The 21,754-nt window shown below is 42.0% G+C and overlaps 1 pseudogene; it reads right to left on the bottom strand.

Annotated features, from left to right (window-relative positions):
* Positions 1-2,431: 2,431 nt before the first annotated feature.
* Positions 2,432-21,754, bottom strand: part of LOC116884930 — a 152,624-nt pseudogene continuing 133,301 nt past the window's right edge.

The following is a 21,754-nucleotide window of genomic DNA, read 5'->3' as shown; positions in this document are numbered from 1 at the left end:
TAACTGGATATCTTTGTCTGCTCTCAGTGGGAGTGGATGTGCCTAGGCCTGCAGTGACTTGATGTAGTTTGGGAGAGAGGAGAAGGGGAAGGACAATGGGGAGTAGGATCTGTATGAGGGATTACGGGGAGCAGATGGGGTGCAGATGTTGGAATGTAAAGTGAATAAATATTTTTATTAAAAAATGACTTCCAGAAACTTCTAAATGCCCGTCATAACCCTCTTGCTAATTTAAACGTGATACTAAGTACTTCAGATAAAGAATTGACCTTGAATATCTGTAGACTCAGCATCTACGGATTCAGTCATTCACAGATAGAAAATAGTTTAAATCATTAGTACTCAACCCTACAGACTTCCTGCCATTGTTCCCTGAACAGCACAGGATGGCAGCTATACAAATAGAAAGGGCATCATATTAGGCATTCGAAGTAAACGTGGGATGGCTCACGGGAAAGAGGAATATGTGAGTACATTATGCTAAACCACACACCACACCACTTCTCATAAGTTATGTGAGCATCCAGGGTATAGAAAAATGAGTGGATCTCATCTTTGCACCACAATGGAGCCATCTTCTTAAAAGTCACTGTCTCCTCCTCTCCAATGAGGCCTGTCGTGCCTCCCTGAACTCTAACCGCCTTATTTCAAGCTATCTCTTTGTCATCCAGTACATGTAGAAACAGTTGTAAATAAGGGTTCCTGTAAAAACATTCTCTTCGCCTAAAACCCTTTGCCACCTCTACTGTGACCTCCTGTCCAAGACCTTCAGTACTTATCAATGTGGAGAATGCTACAATCCTCTCCATGAAGTTTCAGGGGTGTTACTGTTGTTGTTGTTGCTGCTGCTGCTGCTGCTGCTGCTGTTGTTGTTGCTGTTGTTTTGATTGTTCATCATCTTATTTCAGACTAAGTTACAAAACCATATTTTGTTAAAGTTTATGATGTATTTTAAGGGTATACCCCACCCCACTACCTTCCTCTTTCTTTTCCCTCTCTTCTTTCCCTATTAGTTTCCTCCGTTCCCCAAAACAATTTTGCCTCTATTTTCACATCCTTTGTGCATGTCTGATTTTATGTATCTTTATGAAATTTAGAAGCTGTAACTGGGAGCCAACATGCAATATTTTCTTCTGTGACAAACTTAATTCATTGCATATGATTACCTCCCATTGTACTGATTATCCTGGAAATGACATGACTTCGTTCTTCTTCATGGATGAAGAATTCCATTATATATGCAAACAGTATTTTCTATTTTTATTCCTGTTGTGATGGATAACTAGGTGGGGTCTGTTCTCGGCGGTTGTGAGTAGTGCTGTGACAGGCATCGAAGTACAAGTGTCTGTGTGAACTCTCAATGTAGATCCTCTGGGTAGATCCCAGGAGTGGTGCATTAGGCCATTTCACAGTTCTCTTTCAGTTTTTAGAGAAAACTCCACACTGACCTCTAAATGAACTGCACTAGTTTACATTTCCACGAAGATTATGTAAGGGTTCCCATAGTTCTACAATTCTTCTTTTGTTTATTTATTGACTATAAGTTCTGACTAGAAGGAGATAGAATTTCAAGTCGCTTTTGTTTGCATTTCTTCCCATTTCAATCATTTATTATTTAGGTGCTTTCATGGTTTATTGTTCAGTTCTTCAGTTCTTTGTATGGTCTAATATAACTATTCTATATAGATTATATTAGTATATTAAAGTATTTCTGCCTTCTTTAGGCTGACACTTCAACCAATTAATTGACTGTCTTGCTAAACAGAAGTATTTTATGTTTGTTGTTGTTTATTTGTCCTTGTCAGTTTCCTGACTTGCCATTTTGATTGTTGGCTGCATTTTCTGGAAACTGGGCAGCTATTTGGAAAGCCTTTGACCATGATGATGTTTGAAGTATTTCCTTTACAATGAGAACTTTAAAACACTGATGAAATAATGTGAGGAATTAATGATGCTCTTATTTTTAATAGCTGAACAGTGTTCCAATGTATAAATGAACCACATTTTCTGTATCCATTCTTGGGATGAGGGACATCTGGGTGGTTTCCTGTTTCTGGCTATTATGCACAAGGCTGATATGAACATCATGGAGTGAGTATCCTTGTAGTATGGTAGAGCATCTTTTGGATATATGCCCAGGGGGGTATAGCTAATTCTTTAGGTAGAACTTTTTTTTTTTAATTCAACAAATTTATTGAGAAGTGCTGGGACCTAAGCCCCATAGGAAACAGAGAAGCCAAACACAAAACAGTCTCCATTCTCAACAAGTTTAGTTTGGAAACAGAATACAGAGCAACACAGGCAGCAATCACCTTAAAACAGGAAAAAACAAAAAACAAACAAACAAACGAACAAAAAACCAGAAAGGATGTAGTGTTCAAAACCCTGCAATCAGAACCAGGCAGGGCAGGAGAGCACAAGCTATCATGAGGAGATGAGCTGGGGTGACCATGGAGGAGGGTTCTTGCCACACACAGCCACATCCCCCTCAGTTGCCAGCTCACTGCAGGCTGGACCACTGCAGGGAAGTATAAACCACCTTCTCATGAGGCTGAGGGGAGCAGAGAAGCAGAGTCTTTCTGACACTGGTTTCCCAGGCAGCCTACAGAGACCAGGTCCTGAAGTGGGATGGGATCCTCAGCAGACCAGCATTGAGCAATGTAGTGAGCATGGAAACGCAGCAGATCACCAGGATAGACCAGGAAGTCACCACCAAACTTCCCAGCAGCACTGAGGAAGAAGCCTCTCTCCCACAGGTCTCTGCAGATGTGGTAGCGAAGCTCATGAGCAGGACGGCCAGCATGGGGCCAATCTTTGCACTGCACACGCCAGTCCAGAACCTTAGCTTTTACAGACCGAGTCCTGACAGTGGCCAGCTGGATAAGCAGGGCTGATCTGGGCAAGGGAGTCATCCCTGTTTGAAGGTCCTGGTTGGGGGGCGATGAAGAATCTGCTCCCTCCTGCTTCGCAGAAGCCTGATCATCATCACTGGTCTCACTTCCTTGGGTAGCTTCACTTCGACCGACTTCTTGGCCTTCTTCATCTGCCCCTGAATCCTGTTTCCAACTTCTGCTTCTTAGCAGCCTGGCCCTCTAAGATCTTCTCTAGAAGTTCCTGAGGCCGGTCTCCCGGCCTCTGCTGCCAAAGTGCTCTGATCCTGAAAACTCTGCTCTTGCTGGCGTTTGAAGGATGCTAGGGCCAAGCCACGGTTGCGGGGATCCGGACGCGGGGCGCTGACTAGGGTCACAGAGCCTATCTTCTCCAGGAGCCGGGCTTCTTCAGGCTGCAGCAGAAAGGAAGGCCCAGGCGCAGGGCAGGGCGCCCACAGTGCTTCCCCTGACTCCCAGGCGCTCCCTCAGCGCCTGCAAAGCCTTGGCTCCCCATACCAGCGACCTCCAACACCAGCATCTTCCTGCAGAGTGGGGGTGCCTTGCGATCACCCAAACAGCTCCACCGACCGGACTGAAGTCGTAGGTAGAACTATTTCTAATTTTCTAAGAAACTGACAGATTAATTTCCAGAATGGTTTTACAAGTTTGTACTACAACCAGCAATGGTTCCCCTTTCTCCACATCTTCACCAGCATGTTCTGACCCTTGCATTTTTGTTCTTAGCCATTCATATTGGTACAAGGTGGAATCCCAGCATTGTTTGGATTTGCATTTCCCCGATGACTAAGGATGTCGAGCATTTCATTATGTGCTTCTCGGTCATTCAATATTTCTCTGTAAACAATTCACTTTCAGTGCTGTTCACCATTTTTAATCGGGTTATTTGCTATTTTGGAATCTTTTTGAGTTCTTCATATAGTTTGGATATTAGCCTTCTGTCAGATGTACGGTTAGTGAAGATCTTATCTTAATCTGTGTGCTGCTGTTTTGTCCTATTGGCAGTATCCTTACCTTACAGACACTTTGCAATTTCATGAGGTACCATTTATCAATTGTTAATCTTAAGGCATGAGCCATTGGTGTTTGTTTAGGAAATTGTCTCCTGTACCAACATGTTCAAGGTTATTTCCCACTTTCTCTTCTATGAGATTAAGTGTGTCTGGTTTTATGTTGAGGTCCTTGATCCATTTGGACTCGAGTTTTGTTTAAGGCAAAATAACAATGTAGCCAGAATTACTTGAGGGTGATAAATTTGCACACAAATGGATGGAGCTAGAAAAATATCATTCTAAGTAAAGTAATACAGACCAGAAAAAGACATAATGGCATGTACTCACTGATAAGTGAATATTTGCCACAATGTTCAGAATACCCACGATACATTCCACAGACCCAAAGAAGTTAAACAAGAGAGAAGCCCCAAGCAGGGAAAGTAGGGGGATTCTATAGGAGGAGACCTGAGATGGAGGAGGGCCCAACTATCAACTTGGGTGACCTTAATCAAGATGTCTAACAACAGGGACATAGAACTTGAAGAGGACATCCTTCTAGCCAGGCAGGACCCCCCGTGTAGAACCAGTCCATCCACAAACTTTCTACCCCAAATTTGTTCTGTCTAAAAGAAAGCAATGAGAAAGATGGAGCACATATTTAGGGAACAGCTAAACAATAACCAGCCCACCTTGAAATCCATCCCATGGGCAAACAGCAATCCCTGACATTATTAATGACATGCTCTTCTGCTTGCAGACAGGAGCCTAGCATAACTGTACCCTGAAAGACTCTACCCAAGAGCTGACTGAAACAGAAACCCACAATCAAACATTGGCCAGAGTTTGCAGACTTTCATGGTCAGGAGAAAGATTGAAGGTCCTGAAAGGGATGGGAAGTCCACAGGAGGACCAACAGAGTCAACTAATCTGAACTTTTGGGAACTCTCAGAGACTGAGCCACCAACCAAAGAACATACAGTGTCTTGAACAAGGCCACCAGCGCATATGTAGCAGACGTTCAGGCCAGTTTCCATGCCCCTCCCAACCAACTGGAACAGAGGCTTTCCATAAAACTGGAGTCTGTGATATCTGTTCCAGGGCTACATCGTCTGGCCTAAATGAGAGAGAATGTGTCCACCCTGGCAGAGACTTGATGTGCCAGGGTAGGGAGATAACCAGGGGCCCACCCTCTCAGAGGAGAAGGGAAGGGTATTGGGGGAGGATCTCTGTGAGTTGGGACCATGGGTGGGGTCAGTTTTTTATATAAATAAATAAGATTTTAGAAAGAATGTGAAGAAAATAGAAGATTGAAGGACCTCCTATACTCATGGACGGGAAGGACTAACATTATGAAATGGCTATTGTACCAGAAGTCATCTACCTTCAATTCAATCCCAACCAGTACTTTGATGCCATTACTCATAGAAATACAGAGTGCAGTCTTTAAATTTATATGGAAACACAAAAGATCTCTGAGAACCAAAGTGATCCAGAGAAAGATGAAACAAGCTGGAAGCATATTTCACTGGTGCCACCATGGTAATTTTCACTAATTTGTCTATTTTACCTCAAACCAAACACACACACACACAAGAAAAGGCAATCCTTTCTACTAATAAAATGAATTAGGCCTCTTCTACTGCAGGCCAGAAATATCTAAGTAGTAAAACACAAAAGCTTTTATCTTCTGTTTCACTAATGTCCCTCATAAGCTTAAAGGGTACTCATAAGAAATCACTTTTCCAGATCATCATTAGGCCTGGTTTCCATGCAAATTCCTTTCTCTATCACAATGTCTACATGTCGTGATAAAAGATTTTAATTAAGAACCAAGATGTCAGCTGTCTATTAAAGTTTTCATGACAAATGAGTGTGGTATTTTAGTAATGTCTTGGATCTGCATTTGTGTCGGTCAAACTGTGCAATTTTGAACATGTTGTTTTAACTCTGAAGTTTTTTAATATTATCGATCCCTAAAATATAAAGATAGTATCTTCCTCATGGGATTGCTATGAGAAGTAACCCAGTTAATATACTCATACAGTCAGAGCAATACACTTATAGTGAGAACAGAGACAAATCCTGTGTTGTAATAATTAGGACGGTACCATTGAGCCCTCCTTGTATTTCCCTGTGACACTTCCTGAGCACTAGCTTTCTTTCCCACGCTATGGTCTTCTTAAATAGACGTGAATACATATAGCTACAGTAAATGTGACTATAAAGGAATCATTGAGAAGGCCTCAAATTTAACTTTGTTCTTTTTTCATTGGATATTTTATGTATTTACACTTCAAATGTTATCCCCTTTCCCAGTTTACCCTCTGGAAATCCCCTATCCCATCCCCTTCCTCCTGCTTTTATGAGGGTGCTTGCCCTCCCAACCAGCCACTACTACCATAGCACCAGGGCATTCTTCTACACTGGGGAAATCGAGCCTTCACAGGACCAAGGGCTTCTCCTCCTACTGATGCCAGATAAGGCCATCCTCTGCTACATATGCAGTTGGAGCCAAGGGTCCCTCCATGTGTACTCTTTGGTTGGATCTTTTTTTCCCTGGGAGCTCTGGGATGTCAAGTTGGTTGATATGGTTGTTCTTCCTGTGGGGTTGCGAATCCCTTCATCTCTTTCCGTCATTTCTCTAATGCCTCCATTGAGGTCCCTGTGCTCAGTTCAGTGATTGACTGTGAGCCTCTCATTCTGTATTTGTCAGGCTCTGGCAGAGCCCAACAGCTATAACAAGCTCCTGTCGGCAAGCACTTCTTGCGGTAGTGTCCGGGTCTGGTGTCTGTATATAGGATGGATCCTCAGCTGGGGAAGTCTCTGGATGGCCTTTCCTTCAGTCTCTGCTCCATACTTTGCCCAGTACTTCATTTGGGCAAAGTCCTTCTGGGTTAAGAATTTGAAGATGAGTGAGTGGCCCCATCCCCCTACTGTGGGCCTTGCCTAACCTCTGGAAATGGCCTCCCTCACCTTTCTTCAGCTCTTCAGCTAATCTCATCCCTGTCGGGTCTTGGGAGCCTCTTGCTTTCTTGGCATCTGTGATTTGATGGCAATTACCACCAGTTCCCCATCCCTATTGTTACACACCTCTGTTCAAATTCCTGACTCTCTGTATATCATCCTGTCTCTTCATATACCTGCACCCCCCTTCCTACCTCTCACCCTCACCTCTTCCTCTCAACTCTCTCCTACCCTTTACCTCCTGTGAGTATTTTGTTCCCCCTTCTAAGAAGGACTGAAGCATCCACATTTTGGTCTTCCTTCTTCTTGAGCTTCAGATGGTCAATGAATTGTATATTGCGTATTCTGAGCTTTTGGGCTAATATGCACTTATCAATGAGTGCGGATCATGTGTGTTCTTAAAACTATGCTATAAGCAATAATTCCCCTGCCCTTAACTCAGAATGGAAATGTAAACAAATGATGGGATCTGACTTTTGTTAGCCAGTTCCTTTGTTTATTCCAATAGCAATAGGCACAGAATACTTAACATACACCCATGACTGATGGAGCAATTTGATAGAACTCAGTTGCTCAAACTATAAATATTTGAGATTGTGTATGTGCAAGATCCTGAGTCCAATTCCATGAAACCATGTAGAAAACAGGTATGTAAATACATGGCTATAATACCAGCTTCATTGTGAGAAGATGGAGAAAGTCTTGTCCAAAACTTTCTGCACAACCAATCCAGACAGAAAACATGAATTTCAAATTGAGGAAAAGATCATGTGTGAAAAACTGCATAAGAAGTATGATAGAGAAAAATACACAATGTCTTTCTCTAGCCGTTCGTGTACATACATGGAAACCCATCTACAAACACATTTGAACATAGATCACATATTCACCCACAACACAGGTTGTGCACTTAGCAAGACAGTTTCCTTGTCTTGCTCTGTTTTAATGGTTTTCTTTGTTTCCTGGTTTGAAAAGCCAAAGCTATCAGTAGCAAGAATTTATTGACTATCAGGTGAGAGAGTTGGCATGCTGGAAGACTTCTCCTCATCTCTTATTATATTTATTTTATTTTTAATGGTTATGTATGTTTATTGATGAGTATCTTGTGAACTTGCCTGAACATATTGCACCACATACATACAGAGCCCACAGAGGCCAGAAAGAGTATCAGATCCACTGGAACTGAAGGTAATTGTGAACTGCCATGTAAGTTTGAGAAATGAATACGTATCCTACACAAGAGTAGTGAGTTTTCTTCACATCTCTCCCAGTGCACGTTTTTATATTTAAAGACGTGAATAATTATAGCTAGCATGTGATCCATCCAAACAATATAGAAAAATATGTATGGTTTAATGTTAGAGGGTTGGTTGCTTAAATTCCACCCTCAGTTTTAACTCCCCCTTTGTGTCTATAACCATCACTTCCAAGTTACAGGTACCAACAACTTTGCCCCACTATTCTCTTTGCATCTGTTTATCACTGGCAATGATCAGAGAGCATTTTTAATCAGTGAAAATTGGGAGATAGAAGCAAGACAAAAGTACAGTATCCTCTAAACCAGAAATGGAAGTCCTTTTTGTTTACAGTGTATTTTCCCATTCTAGATGGCTGTAGTCTTGGATTCCATTTTGTGTAGAAATTGATTATTTATCTTTCTACTCTATTTTTAAGGGAAAGCAATTGAGTTGTACATATTCAAAAATTAACCTGACAATATGTCTGTTCAGTTACTCTTAGACATAGATTATATGATTCTTTGAAAGAAAGAACATAGTTGGAATCGGAGAAGTAGATAAAGATGAAATTTTAAAATGCTTAAACTGATATTAGTCAATGGCATATATATATTGATATATATATATATGATTGATATAATATATGATATTGCACTTATTCTTCTTATTCTTCAATTTTCTCCTTTAAATAGGTAAGTTAGTAGAAGACAGTGGGGACTTTGGGAGATACTTTGTGCCCATATTTTACATTTCTTTCTTTTCCTTCACAATTGTGACTGAGCACATTTTATTAAAAGTTTCTTTGGAAAAAATCAAAATGTATTCGGGTTTTCTTAAGTCGCTTTTGCTGGCTGGAAAATGAGGGTAGGATTATTTGTATTCTCTTTGAAATGTAAGGGTGGATGGCAGTAACCTGTTGTAAAATACTTCAAACATCGTAAAAGAGGAACCTTCGAAATGGAAATTATTATCATTGGGACAGGCATAAGAGCCTCCCAACTGTCATTGTTACAGTAGAAAATGGTGATTCCCTCACTTTCTTCTCCTTTGTCCTCATGGATGGACATCAGCTTATTAGTTTCTTCAAGTAACTGACAATCTCTCCTTTATAAAACCCATCCCCAATTCACATTTCCACTGAAATTCAATCCAGTGAATTATATTTTCTCCTATGTATTACCAATTCAAAGTCATTATTTGATAATGGCATGTGCCCACTGCCTTCTAATTTTCCTTCAAGATATAAGGCTACTCTGAGGAAAGACCGAGAAGTCCTCAGCTGGGCCTTTCCATTCTATGCATTTAAGAAAAGAAGAAAAGGGGCTGTGATCATAAACTAGAGAGCCATCTATCAAGGTTCAAAGAACAATGGCACAGATAAGGCAAAGGAGCAATGTCTGCCGATCCACTTCCCAGTCAATACCTGCTTTTGAATACATGCAAAAGCACGATTTACCTATGGAAATAAGTAATTGTCAAACTCTGGTTTAAAATTAGGTACTGTCACCAAGGAAAGTCTGTACTTATGTTGAACCTTCAGGGAGAAAAACACTTGACCAGGTGGATGGTAGGAAGTCTATAAATACAGTCTGTCAAGTCAGTAAATAGGTCAGTGGTACAGGAAAGACAGCCAGAGTTTCTTGTGCTTTCCTAGTGCAGTCCAGAATGTGTTGAATGTCCAACAGTGAAAGACACAAAGACACGTATGGCCTGGTGCTTGAGAGCAGACAGAAACATGGATGCTCCATATGCAAGACGTTAGAGTGGAGGCTCATGATGAATTACGACTTCTCATTAGTAAAATGTAAAATTTCACTATCTACCTCATTTCACTGATGTGAGAATTGGAATCACACATTCAAATTACTCATAATAGACAATGCAAGACTAGATGTTCAATAGAAATTAGTGATCATAATAATTTTTACAATATTAATATACTCATCAGTCTTAATTATTAGAAAAAACAATATCGAAGGTATTAGATCATGTTAGATCATGATGCTCCTTTGTATCTTTCACATTTTTTATTCTTTTTTAGTTTTTAATGAGAGGGTCAAACGCATACTGTGGTACGTGTGGTGGATGCAACCCGTCCATCATGTCCAGGGATAGATTCAAGTCATTAGCCTTGCCAGCAGCTTCTTCAATTGAGGAGTCCTCTTACAGACCCAATCACTCTTCTTTACCCAGTGTCCATAAAAGGAGAAAGAGGAGGTTGTAGCCTTCCATGACCCATGAAATTTTCATCACAAACAAAATTCTATTACTCTGGAATGACCCAGTTTAATTCAACTTGGCAATAATTACATTTAGTATCAATTTATTTGTGATATTGAACATTACAGTTACATTATAATCTCGCGTTTCATAATCTGCAAAACTCACACTTCCTCTTCATATATTTTCTATATTATCTCGTAAGGTCTTTATCATCTGTCTTGGTTACTGTTCTATTGATGTGAAGAATACCATGAACAAAGCTACTTATAAAATAAGGATTTAATTGGGGGTTGCTTATAGTTTCAGAGGGTGAACCCATGGCAATTCTGCTGGAAAACTTTGCAGCAGCAAGCAGACATGGTGTTGGAGAATTAAACTGAGAGCTTATCTTATCCATAAGCAGCAAAGAGCGTGACATCAAAGAAAGTTCTAGGGGGAATGCATGGATCTTCCTGGGAAGAAGAAAAAGGATAGATTTAGCAAGTAGAATGGCCGTGGAATGAGAGGGAAAAGTTTGGGGAGAAACAACTTGAATTGTGGGATAGTACATTTAAGGGATTTTTCTGGAACCTTCGAGGATGACCCTTTCAAGAATTATTAGTAATGGAGGATATAGAGCCTGAATCAGTCATCTTCAGTAAACCTGGCAAGGTCCCAATGATGGGACCAGGTCACCAACCCAACCACCAAACCTTCAACCTACACCTGACCAGTCCTACAAGAAGTATTGGGGCAGAGGTGACTCAAAGCCCATGAGAGTGGCTAACCAATGACTTGTCTAAAACCACATGAAGAACCCCATGTTCGGTACTGCCTGAATGGCCAGCAATAGGAAGAGGGATACCCCAAAGACCTAAGATAGATCCAAAGACAACTGGGAAAAAAAAAGAGAAAGAAAGAAAGAAAGAACGAAAGAGAAAAAAATCATTGAAATTATATTTATTTATCTATTTATTTATGTCACAAACACTGCCCCACTCCTGGTCCTCTACTCATAGAGTTCCTCTCCCCACCCCCCACCATCTTCTCCACTGAAAGGGTAGAGTCCCTGGGTATTTCTCGACCCTGGTGCATTGAGTCTATAGGATTAGGCACATTCTTTTCCACTGAGGCCTGAAATTATTTCTAATGAGATTCTATTATATTCATAGATTGAGTGATGCCTAGTATAATTAACATCAAAGAAGCTTTCTTAGGCAGTTGATGGAGACAGATGCAGATACCCACAGCCAAACCCAAATATTAGTCAGCACTTGGAGAATCTTGTGGAGGGGGGTAGAGCACTGTAGGAGACAGAGGGATGAATATACCAGGAGAACATGGTCCACTGAATCAACTAAACGGGACTGAAGGCTAGAAGTGACTGTCATATGAAGGCAGCATAGGTGGGTCTGTATTAGGTCCTCTGCACATTTGCTGTGGTTGTTCAGCTTAGGGCATTTTTGGAACTCAAAGAAGTAGGAGCACCGGTTGTCTCTGGCTCTCTAGACTGTTTTGGGTTCCCTTTCGTTCTTACCGACTTGCTTTGACCAATCTTAATAGGCGAGGAGGTGTCTATTCTTATTGTAATTGTTACCCCATGTTTGGGTGATATCACTTGGAGGCCTGACCTTTTCTGAAGGGAAATGGAGGAAGAATAGATCTGAGGTAGAGGCATTGGGAAGGGCACTGTGGCAAGTAGACGGAGATGGGCCAGTGGTCGGGATGTATTGTTCCAGAGAAGAATAAATTTTTAAAAAATAATAAAGAGAAACATCAAAGCCTACAAACCATTACACATCTCCTCCATCAAGGCCATACTGATTCCAATAGGGCCAGATTTACTAATACTGTCTAAACTGCCAACCAACGGTGAATGAAACATTCAAATATATGCTCCTATAGGTGGCACATTTATTCAAATCACCACATCATTGTTGGTATTTTTGTCATGATTACTTAGGGTATTTTTGTCATGATTACTTAGAGTATCTTTGTCATGATTACTTAGGGTATTTTTGTCATGATTACTTAATTGTTTTATTAAATGTAATAAATATCTAAAATCTTAGGCAAGTTCCTAGGAGACAGGTCTTTCCTGCCTCTCTTACCTCTCAATCTTCTGGTATCATGATCTATATAAAGCAAAGAGAAAATAAAGGAGAAATAACTAGAGAAAATGAATGAAAATAAGCCGAAAATCAATCCATACTTAAGAGTATGTTCCTGTGGTACAATGTTACCTGGGAATTCGTGATGACCTGTAAATGTTGAATGACAGAATTCAGTAGTTGAGATGGCACAGGTACTTTCCCCCTTCACCTGAGCTGGCGAAGTGAGTTGGTTGAGCCGTCGCACAAAGTAAAGTGCATCCTCAGGCATGGACGGAAGCCCTGTTTGAGGTCAAGGCCAAGCTGTAAGTATGATGTCTTACTGAACAGGACACCAATTCTGCCAAACCCCCACATCTCATTACAGAGACAGCTGGATAGAAATCAGAAGTCATCCATTTGAGTAAGCGTTGCTCAGCACCTTGGATAAGTTATCCTATGTTTTATCTCCTCATTATTGATAGTAACTTTAATTAAGAAGAAAATTACCATTTCAATGAAATTCATTGTTATCTTCTACTTTGGTTTATGTGTTCCAGGCTTTAGGTGTGAAACCATCCACTCTATTGCTTCAAAGATAGTCTTCTCAATGGGCCTTTAATGATGCATAATTTATCCCTCAAGTTTAAAGCTTACATTTACATAGCTCTCTTCATACAGTGGGGAGTGATATTAATTTTACGCAAAAGTAAATGAACTTTTCTCAAGGCCCTTTGTGGACTGGCATGTCCTGCATTTTGATTTGTGGACTAATCTAAACTATATATGTGTTTGACAACACTTATTTTTGTTCTTCCTTCCTCCCTGTTCTTTCCAGATGTGCATTAGATATTTTTCTTATTGTTATGAAAAATGCCTGGCAAAATTAACATAAGGTAAGAAGGTTATATTTTGGCTTCCATCATGAAACAGAAGGCATGGTGAAAGGATTATGAAGAAGCTCTTCACATGGATCTTTAAGCAGGCAGCAGAAAGAGATTCTTGGTCTCAACCCCTTTCTCTCTCTCTCTCTCTCTCTCTCTCTCTCTCTCTCTCTCTCTCTCTCCCTCTCTCTCTCTCTCTCCCTCACTCTCCCACACACCTCTCTCTCTCTCTCTCTCTCACACACACTCCCCCCTCTCTCTGTCTCTGTCTCGGTCTCTCTGTCTCTGTCTCTCTGTCTCTCTCTCTCTCACACACACACACACACACACACACACACACACACACTATCTTTTTCATTTAGTATTGGACCCAAGATCAAAGGAGAACATATTCAGAGAGAATCTTCCTTCTTTTGTTAACTCCCTTTGAAAACATCCTCACAGATACCTGCAAACATGTCTAAATGTCCTCTCATTGACAAAGTACAGTCCTAGTCACAAATAGAGTCACAGTTATCCATAGAGTATACTGTAAAACTTCATAAATGCACCAATACCTCGTGACTCATGATTTTTCAAATATCCTTACTTATTTTTGCCTTTCACAGAAAGGCCTTGTAAACTTGGCAAGTATAATAATTGTCTCTCAAGAAGAGCTGTATTTGGAAAGCTGGTTTAGTTATTTGTCTCCTTTGCTCATTGAAAATTCAGTTCTATCCTTTTTTTTTCTATATATCCTGGCTGCTAAGTAAGTCACTGTGGAGACTTGAACTCACAAAGATCCACCTGTTTCTTTGTTATGTTTTTTATTTCAATCCCACTGAAAAATCCTGATGAAAATATTTGAGTCCCATAAATGTTACTGCATATGATGGCAAATAGACATACCTATGGGGTCAAAAGTGGGGAATATGACGGTGGAGAAGACGACAGTGGAAGTAAAGGAAGAGTCTTTAATGTAAAAAAGAACTGTGCAGCTCGATAGTTAAAGTTGGAAGAACACCTAATGAATTTTATACACATTACTGCCTTTCTCATCAAGAGATGAAAAACCAGAAATGAATGCCTACCTCTGAGAAAGGAGATATGCTTTTGCAATTACTTGTCAGCAGAGCCAGCCACGATCAGTGGGAATCTAAAAGAATATATCACACACGCTATTGCTCTTAAAAGTACAGATTAAGCAATTTAATGGTAAATGTCTTTTTTACAAAGATAGGACATGGAATACAATTAGTGAAATAAATTATATTTCCAGGTAGAGATGGTCTAATCATTAAATCTGGGTAGAGTTACATCTCTGCAAATCGATCTTTTCTCATAAGTAAATCTGGTGGATAATGTTGCAGGATTGTGAGCGCTGCGAGGTTAGTATTGATGCTACTAAAACACCATTCAACATGGGGCAATATAGCTGTGTATTGGACAGTAAAGACCTTGAAGCAAGGAACTCTGAATCCAATTTCCAATAACTAGCCTCCAATACTTCTAAATCAGCTGTTAAGCCAGTTAAGAAGGGAAACGTGAAGTATGTCAACAGTGGTAATTTTGAGATGCATTAACTGTAAAATTGTGCTATTGCATATAACACTAGCTGTAGACTAATAACATTTCCCAATTAAAGAGCACTTTTCTTCCAAGGAGTTCAAAGTGCTTTCCAATACTGCATTGAGAAATCCTGTGATACAATGAGGATAAAAGCTTTCATAAAAGGCATAGAGGAAAAGAAAAAGACCATTTAATGTCATGAGGATATGGATGCTTTCTTAAAAATCTGAGCAGCGACACAGCAGCACTCAGACTTGTGACCCATGGAGCGTGGATGCCTGCCTACCCCTGACAGGGACAGTATCATATTAGATGTCAGAAGATTCGCTTGCCCCTGCTATCGTAGCTTCAAGCAAGCTGTCTATTTCCTTCTTCGGTCTTCACTAACTGCTGGTGTAGCCAGTCAGCTTTCATAAATACCTTAGTCTCCTCACCTTCAAATTTAAGATACTGCATTTGTTTCACACATAAGCACACAGGCACACGGTTCATTTGAATAGCTCTTATTGTGCTGCTTTGAGTTGAATCGTTAGTGCTCTTTCAGAGCACATGTATATATGGATATGGAGTACACATATATGTGGATATGGGATATGTGTTATTCACAACACATCCAGTGAACAAAATAATGTCACTCAACTAGTGTTTGGGTAGAAACACTAAAAATATATCTTGGCAACTTTACTAAAGTATTTAATTCCTATCATTTATGACAGAAAATATTTTGAGAAGTAAAGAACATTAGGTTAGTGAGAGACGCTGTTATTAACCTAATTTCCTTTTATCTCTCATTATGGATCCATCATCCATGAATTTACTGCAGAGATGGAGTAATAAACCCGGGATTCATTGCACTGGAAGAGAAAATGAATTTTCAAAATGAAAGCTCTCTCTGTAGCACTGTTTCCTTCCACCCCTGAAGTGTCTTGATGTCAGCTGAATGCTTATTACTCGTAGAGAAGTCTCTCTTCTTTCCCCTCTTTGCATTCAAATTCTACATCATAACCTCACACGATCTTTAGTGAGACAGACCACAGGTTCATCTCTAGTGATGATAATTTGTCTAGGTAGGAACTACGAGTTTGGAACTCAAATTCAGTATTCAGGTTTCTAACACACCTTTATCACTTCCTGTGTGGATAGCTTGGTAAATCACTCGGTCTTTCTCCTGAGTTGGTGAGCTACCAACACCAGCTACAGAAAATAGATGGAATATTATTTAAAAGTATTTAATTTTATTTAATATTATTTTATTATGAGCATGTTTTTGCTTACAAGTACTTTGTGCACACTACGTGTTCCTGGTTCCTACAGAAGGTGTCAAATTCCCTAGAACTGGAGATGTAGATAGTTGTGAACTGTCATGTGGGTACTTGGAATGAATCCTAAATCCTGTGTAAGAGCAGCGAGTGGCTTCTTTTTGGATTTTTGTTTGTTTGTTTGTTTGTTTTTCTGCTAAACTTCTTCCATTTTATTTATTTATTTAATTTGTATTTTATTTTATTTTTTTTACACTCCAGATTTCATTCCTCTCCCAGTCCACCCCCTCCCATACCTTCCCCCAACACAAACACACATTCTAGCTGCCCTGGTCTCCACAAGGATGTCCCCACCCTGCCCAACCCATCAGACCTCTAAACTTCCTGGGGCCTCCAGTATCTCGAGGATTAGGTGCATCTTCTCTGACTGAACCCAGATCCGGGAATCCTCTGCTGTATATATGTTTGAGGCCTCTGGTGTATGCTGCTGGGTTGGTGATCCAGTGTCTAAGAGGTCTCAGGGATCCAGGTTAATGGAGACCAGTATCTTCTCCATTTCTATCCCTGCATTTCCTTTAGACAGAACAAATTATGGGTCAGAGCTTTGATTGTGGGATAGAAACCCCATCCCTCACTTGATGCCCTGTCTTTCTGCTGAAGGTGGATTCAATAATTTTCCTCTCCTCACTGTAGAGCCTCCATCTAGCCCCACCCCCCCAGCCCCTTGAGTCCTGAGAGTTTCTCACTGTTGGGTTAGAAATCTCGGCTCGAGTCCGGACAAACCACACCAGACCAACATGGTCCACGTGGGAGGGTTTAATGAAAGGACAAGACAAGGGAGGAAGATGAGAGAAAAAAGAGTAGAAGAAAAGAGGAGTAGAGCCAGGCCATGAGCACCTTGAGGGAAGAGGGGAGGGGAATGTGGAGAGAAGGGACAAGGGGGAAGAGAGGAAGAGCGAGAACAAGAGCAAGGGGAGGAGAGTGAGGAGGGGGCGAGTGTCAGGCATGCCTGGCTGCAACAGGTAACTGTGGGGGTGGAGCTTAGACAGAATGCTAACATTCCTCGTTTTGGTTTAATTAAGAAGAAAAATTAGAAAGGTGATGGTGGAGCAGGAATAGGGTTGTTATGATCTCTGACTGCTTCATGCTTGTTTTGGGAACCTGAGTATGGGATGTTTGTCCAGTCTTATGAGTTGGCTGTTTCTTCATTGTTCAGGGTCTGTGAAACCGTCTGAGGATAGGGCAGAAGGAACAGGTCCAATAGAAGCATCTATGTCTGTGAGAGGAGATTGGATATCTGGAGGTTGCTTCTCTGGAGCTGTCCCTGGTGTAGTAAGTGCCTGGACCTGAAAAGATGCTGAAACGTGTGTGTGTGTGTGTGTGTGTGTGTGTGTGTGTGTGTGTGTGTGTGTGTGTGTGTGTGTCTAGGTAGAGATTAAGCACATTTGGAAGAAAAGCAATGTTGTTTTCTTAGATGTACATTTGAAACCCAGAGGAATCCCACCCTTTGGAATAGGTAATAAGTGGGAACTTTAGGCAGATGTACTTATCTGGGTGGAGACTATTTGGTCCATGAGAGGTAGATCTGAGTGGGCTTCCTGTAGCTTATAAGTTTACAAAAGAGATAACAACATGAGTCAACAACATGGACATTCTTTAAGATAAGCTTTTTGTGGAGCAGAAGGGACAAGAATTTGTGATTACAGTTGTATCATATAGTGTTGAATTTAGAAAGAAGATAAAATAGGAAGCATTTAACCAATCATGGAAAGTCAAGCTATAAGATTGAGTAGTGTACTGAAAGTCTTTAAGGAAGGCAGAGGAGTTAGAATTATAGGAACCCAGTTTGCTTTCTATCTGAGAAAGTTTATTAGCTTGATCAAGGATTGTGCTGTCATTTGATATGTGCCTCATGGCTAAGAGAAGCTGAGTTTGAAGACAATGAGTTGCCCATGGGGGATGTATTGAATTATTCATACTGGCATCCTCGAATAATCTCAACACCCAAAATGTCTGCCAGGCTAGATGTTATGTCGTCACTCAGACCCTCTAGAGGCTATACAGTGAGTCCTGGACACACCAGAAAGCGGCTCTACACGGGCCTAGGAGTTTCTACAGCTTCAAGAGCCTGGAATGGGGAGAGATTTGAGAGTTGCTTTCAAGAGAATAGTCGCCCTAGGGTCAAAGTCTGATGTTGTATGTCAGCTATGAAGCACCTTTATCCCATAAAGGCTTACAAGGCCCTACTTGGGAAATCGGGGGTCCTCCCTGCCAACTGGGATTGTCGGGTGCTCATTTCCCTGGATTATTCCTAGTTTAGGGAAAAGGAGTACCAATGTACAAACTCCTGACCAACTGGCAGGTAGGCAATGATATATCTGAGTACCATAAAGGATTGACATGTTTTGGACTGCAGAACATTGTGGCAGAGATGGAGTAACAAGGGTTATGGTTCTATTGCAATCTAAGGAACCCAACATTCCTACAGCATGTGCCCTGGATGTCTTAAAACAGTTTGCCATGCCAAAAAGAGAGATAGATAAAGCACTTTCGAGATCCTATTTGGAAAGACTGTTTAGCAACAGAAGGGTTCTGGACCTCCCAGACTTGGGGGCATACCTGAGAAGCTGGTAAAGGAAGCATCATATCTGTCTCAGTAGGTTGGTTGGCAAGAAGGAGCCGAGGGGCTGCTGGTGAGCTTGGATTTAGGCAAATGAGTAGGGCAAAGGAAATAGGGGCTCCCAATTTAGCTAGAAGAACTTTTCCCAAAAAGGGGGCCGGGCACGGTGGCCCTACCGAAAAGAAATGAGTGAGAGGCACAACCCTAAAAGTACAAATAAGTGGTGGGGTTTGGTGAGGAAGGTAAGGTTGCCTCCCTACCCCAACAATAGGGAAAAAAGAGAGAGAAATGGGTCCCCAAACTCCATTAGGACTGAGTAAGTGGCCCCAGTGTCCAAGAGGAAGAAGATGGGCTGCCTACATACAATGATGGTTACCTAGGGCTCCCTGCTGGTGATGGCAGTGGTTGGGTCCAGGGAACTCGAGTCTCTTCATTTGTCCATAGCCAAGCCTAGGAGATCAGATGGAGGGTTATCTGGATGTGATATCCCTCTGTCCTGCGCAACCTAAGGGCAATCGACAGCCCAATGTCCCTCCTGATGGCACCTAGGACCTGGCCCCTTTCCTGGCGGAAGTTAGGGCAAGTCCTGGCCCAATGACTTTGTTGACCACATTTGTAGCAGGAGCCTGCTGGTCCCTTAGCCTTAGAAGACCAGGAGTCTGGTGCAGTGGCAGACACTGGTCGGACAGCCTTTGCCAGCATGTGGTACTTTAGTCTGTGAGCCTTCTCATCCCTTCCACGGCACACTTTAAAGGCCAGCGCCAAAATTTCTGCCTGATGAGTTAGGGACCCCCTCTCTAGCTTTTAAGTTTGTCTTTTATGTTGTGTTATCTATGGGAAAAGAAATAGGTCATCAGAATTGCTTACCTCCTGGGTTTTCAGGGTCTAGATCAGTGTATTGCAATTAAGCCTTTGTAAGGCATTCTAAAAATTGGATGGGTTTTCCTGTTTTTCCTGGATGAGCTCTTGAGATTTTTCAAATTCACTGTTTTTAAGGCTGCCCTGCAAAGACCAGCTAGAAGGCAGTTTATGAGTCTATCTCTGGCTAAAATACCACCTGTGGAATTATAATTCCTTTGGGGATCTTGATCAGCTACTGCCTCAGATCCAATTGGATATGTTCCATCCGTTTGACGGACCTTGTCTGTATGTATGCTCGCCTGCTCCCAAACTTGCAGGCCTTCCTCAGAAAGTAAATGATTAGTAAGGACCATATGTACATCATGGAAAGTCAAGCTCTGAGGTAAAGAGAGTACACAGAGGTCGAGTGGGCCACCACTCACCAGCACGTACTTGAAGAGGACACTCTCCTTGGAGGACAGCTGCACTCAGGGCATCACAGCAATGGGAGGCCTACTGGACCAACAGCCAGTACCGGGGCTGTGGGTTACCTCAGCGGGATGACACAGGAAGCAGGACACAGAGAAGGTTTGGAGCGAAGGTCAATAAACTCTTGAACATAAAGGATCTCTTTCCATTTACTGGCTGGGTGAGTATGAAGGTCCAGTAAAATTGAGGAATCTAGCAAAAAGGAGTATCGGTTTTGATGTCCTCAGGTGAGGTGTTAGTTTTAGAGTTTTGAAATTTTCCAGGAGACATCCCAATGTGGAGTCTGGAGGTACATTCTGAGACATCAAATTAAACTTTGGGGGAGCTATTAAATGATCTTTACCAGCATCGCAGTGGTTAATTTAATAACAGCACTATAGCACTCTGCCAGGCCAGGTGTCTGAGTCATCACTTAGACTCCTGAAGGCCATGGTGGGTCGTGGATCTGCCAGAAGCATTCTACCCAGGCCTGGGAATTTCTAATTGGCTTCCAGAGCCTGGAAGGAGAGGGGGGTGAGGAATGGCTTTCCACCAAATTTCTGCCAATGGTGGAAATCTTACCTTATATGTCAGCTACCCTTATCCCATAAAGGCTGGCCAGACCCTATCTGGGAAATTGGTATTCCTCCTTGCCAACTGGAAGAATAAACCTACTAATCTGCCAGTGTTTGTGGGGGGATTTTATCGATGGTCTGGTAGCAGGAAAAGTGAAACCTTGTGGTTGGTGAGGGCCTGACTGACTAAATGACCCATGTGGCAAGAGATGACATCACGTGGTGAACCATGGAAGAGAGTAAGTAGCTCGTGTAGAAGTCTGCATGTGCCAGCTGCAGCAGCAACTCTAGGGGTGGACGTTCGGAGTCCCACAGCATCCAGAAGTTGGTGGTGTTCAAATGGTGCAGCGGAGGCCTAGAAGACACAGTGGACTGGGACACTCAGTGACAAAATTCGGGTGGCACATGAAAGTGACAGAAGCATGTGGTGGGAAGGGAAGGGCCATTGTCCACCCTGCTATTGACTGCTGCTGTGGCCAGTGCAGAGCAGTGCGGCGCAAGGCCAGGCACAGTCACTAGGAGGTCAAATCTCCCCATAAGTGCCACCAATGTTGGTGTAGAAATCTCGGCTCACGTTCGAACAAACCACACCAGGTCAACACGGTTCACATGGAAATGTTTAATGACAGGGCTAGACAAGTGAGAGGAATGAGAGAGAGAAGAATAGAAAAGGAGAGAGCAGAGGCTGGTCATGAGCATGTGGAGACAAGAGGGGAGAGGAATGGGGAGAAAAGGGACAGAGAGGGAAGGGGAAAAGAGAAAGAATAAGATCAAAAGAGTTAGGAGGGGGCAAGCAGCCCCTTTTATAGTTTTAGGCATACCTGGCTGTTGCCAGGTAACTAAGTAGCAGAGCATACAAATAACTGTGGTGGTGGAGCTTAGACAGAATGCTAACACTCAATTCCCAGGTCTCTGGTATATTCTACAGGGTCTTCCCAGCCTCCTTCCTCCTGAGGTCGCCAGTTTTGATCCTTTCTGCTGGCACTCAGGACTTCAGTCATTTTCGCCCACCCAAAACCAGATCATGTTCCCCTCTTCCCCCCACCCCCATTTCCCTCCCCTGTCCCTCCCTCTGTCCACCTTATAGTTGCTGAAGTGGGACTCAAGTATCATCACTTGGGCCCTTCAGCTTGTTGACCTTTTTGATTTCTGTGGACTTTATTTTTGGTATCCTGTACATTGG

The sequence above is a fragment of the Rattus rattus genome, chromosome 15 (genome assembly GCF_011064425.1).
Source record: "Rattus rattus isolate New Zealand chromosome 15, Rrattus_CSIRO_v1, whole genome shotgun sequence".
NCBI lineage: Eukaryota > Metazoa > Chordata > Mammalia > Rodentia > Muridae > Rattus > Rattus rattus.
The sequence above is the reverse complement of the archived record's forward strand: the minus strand, read 5'-3'. Positions and strand labels throughout refer to the sequence as shown.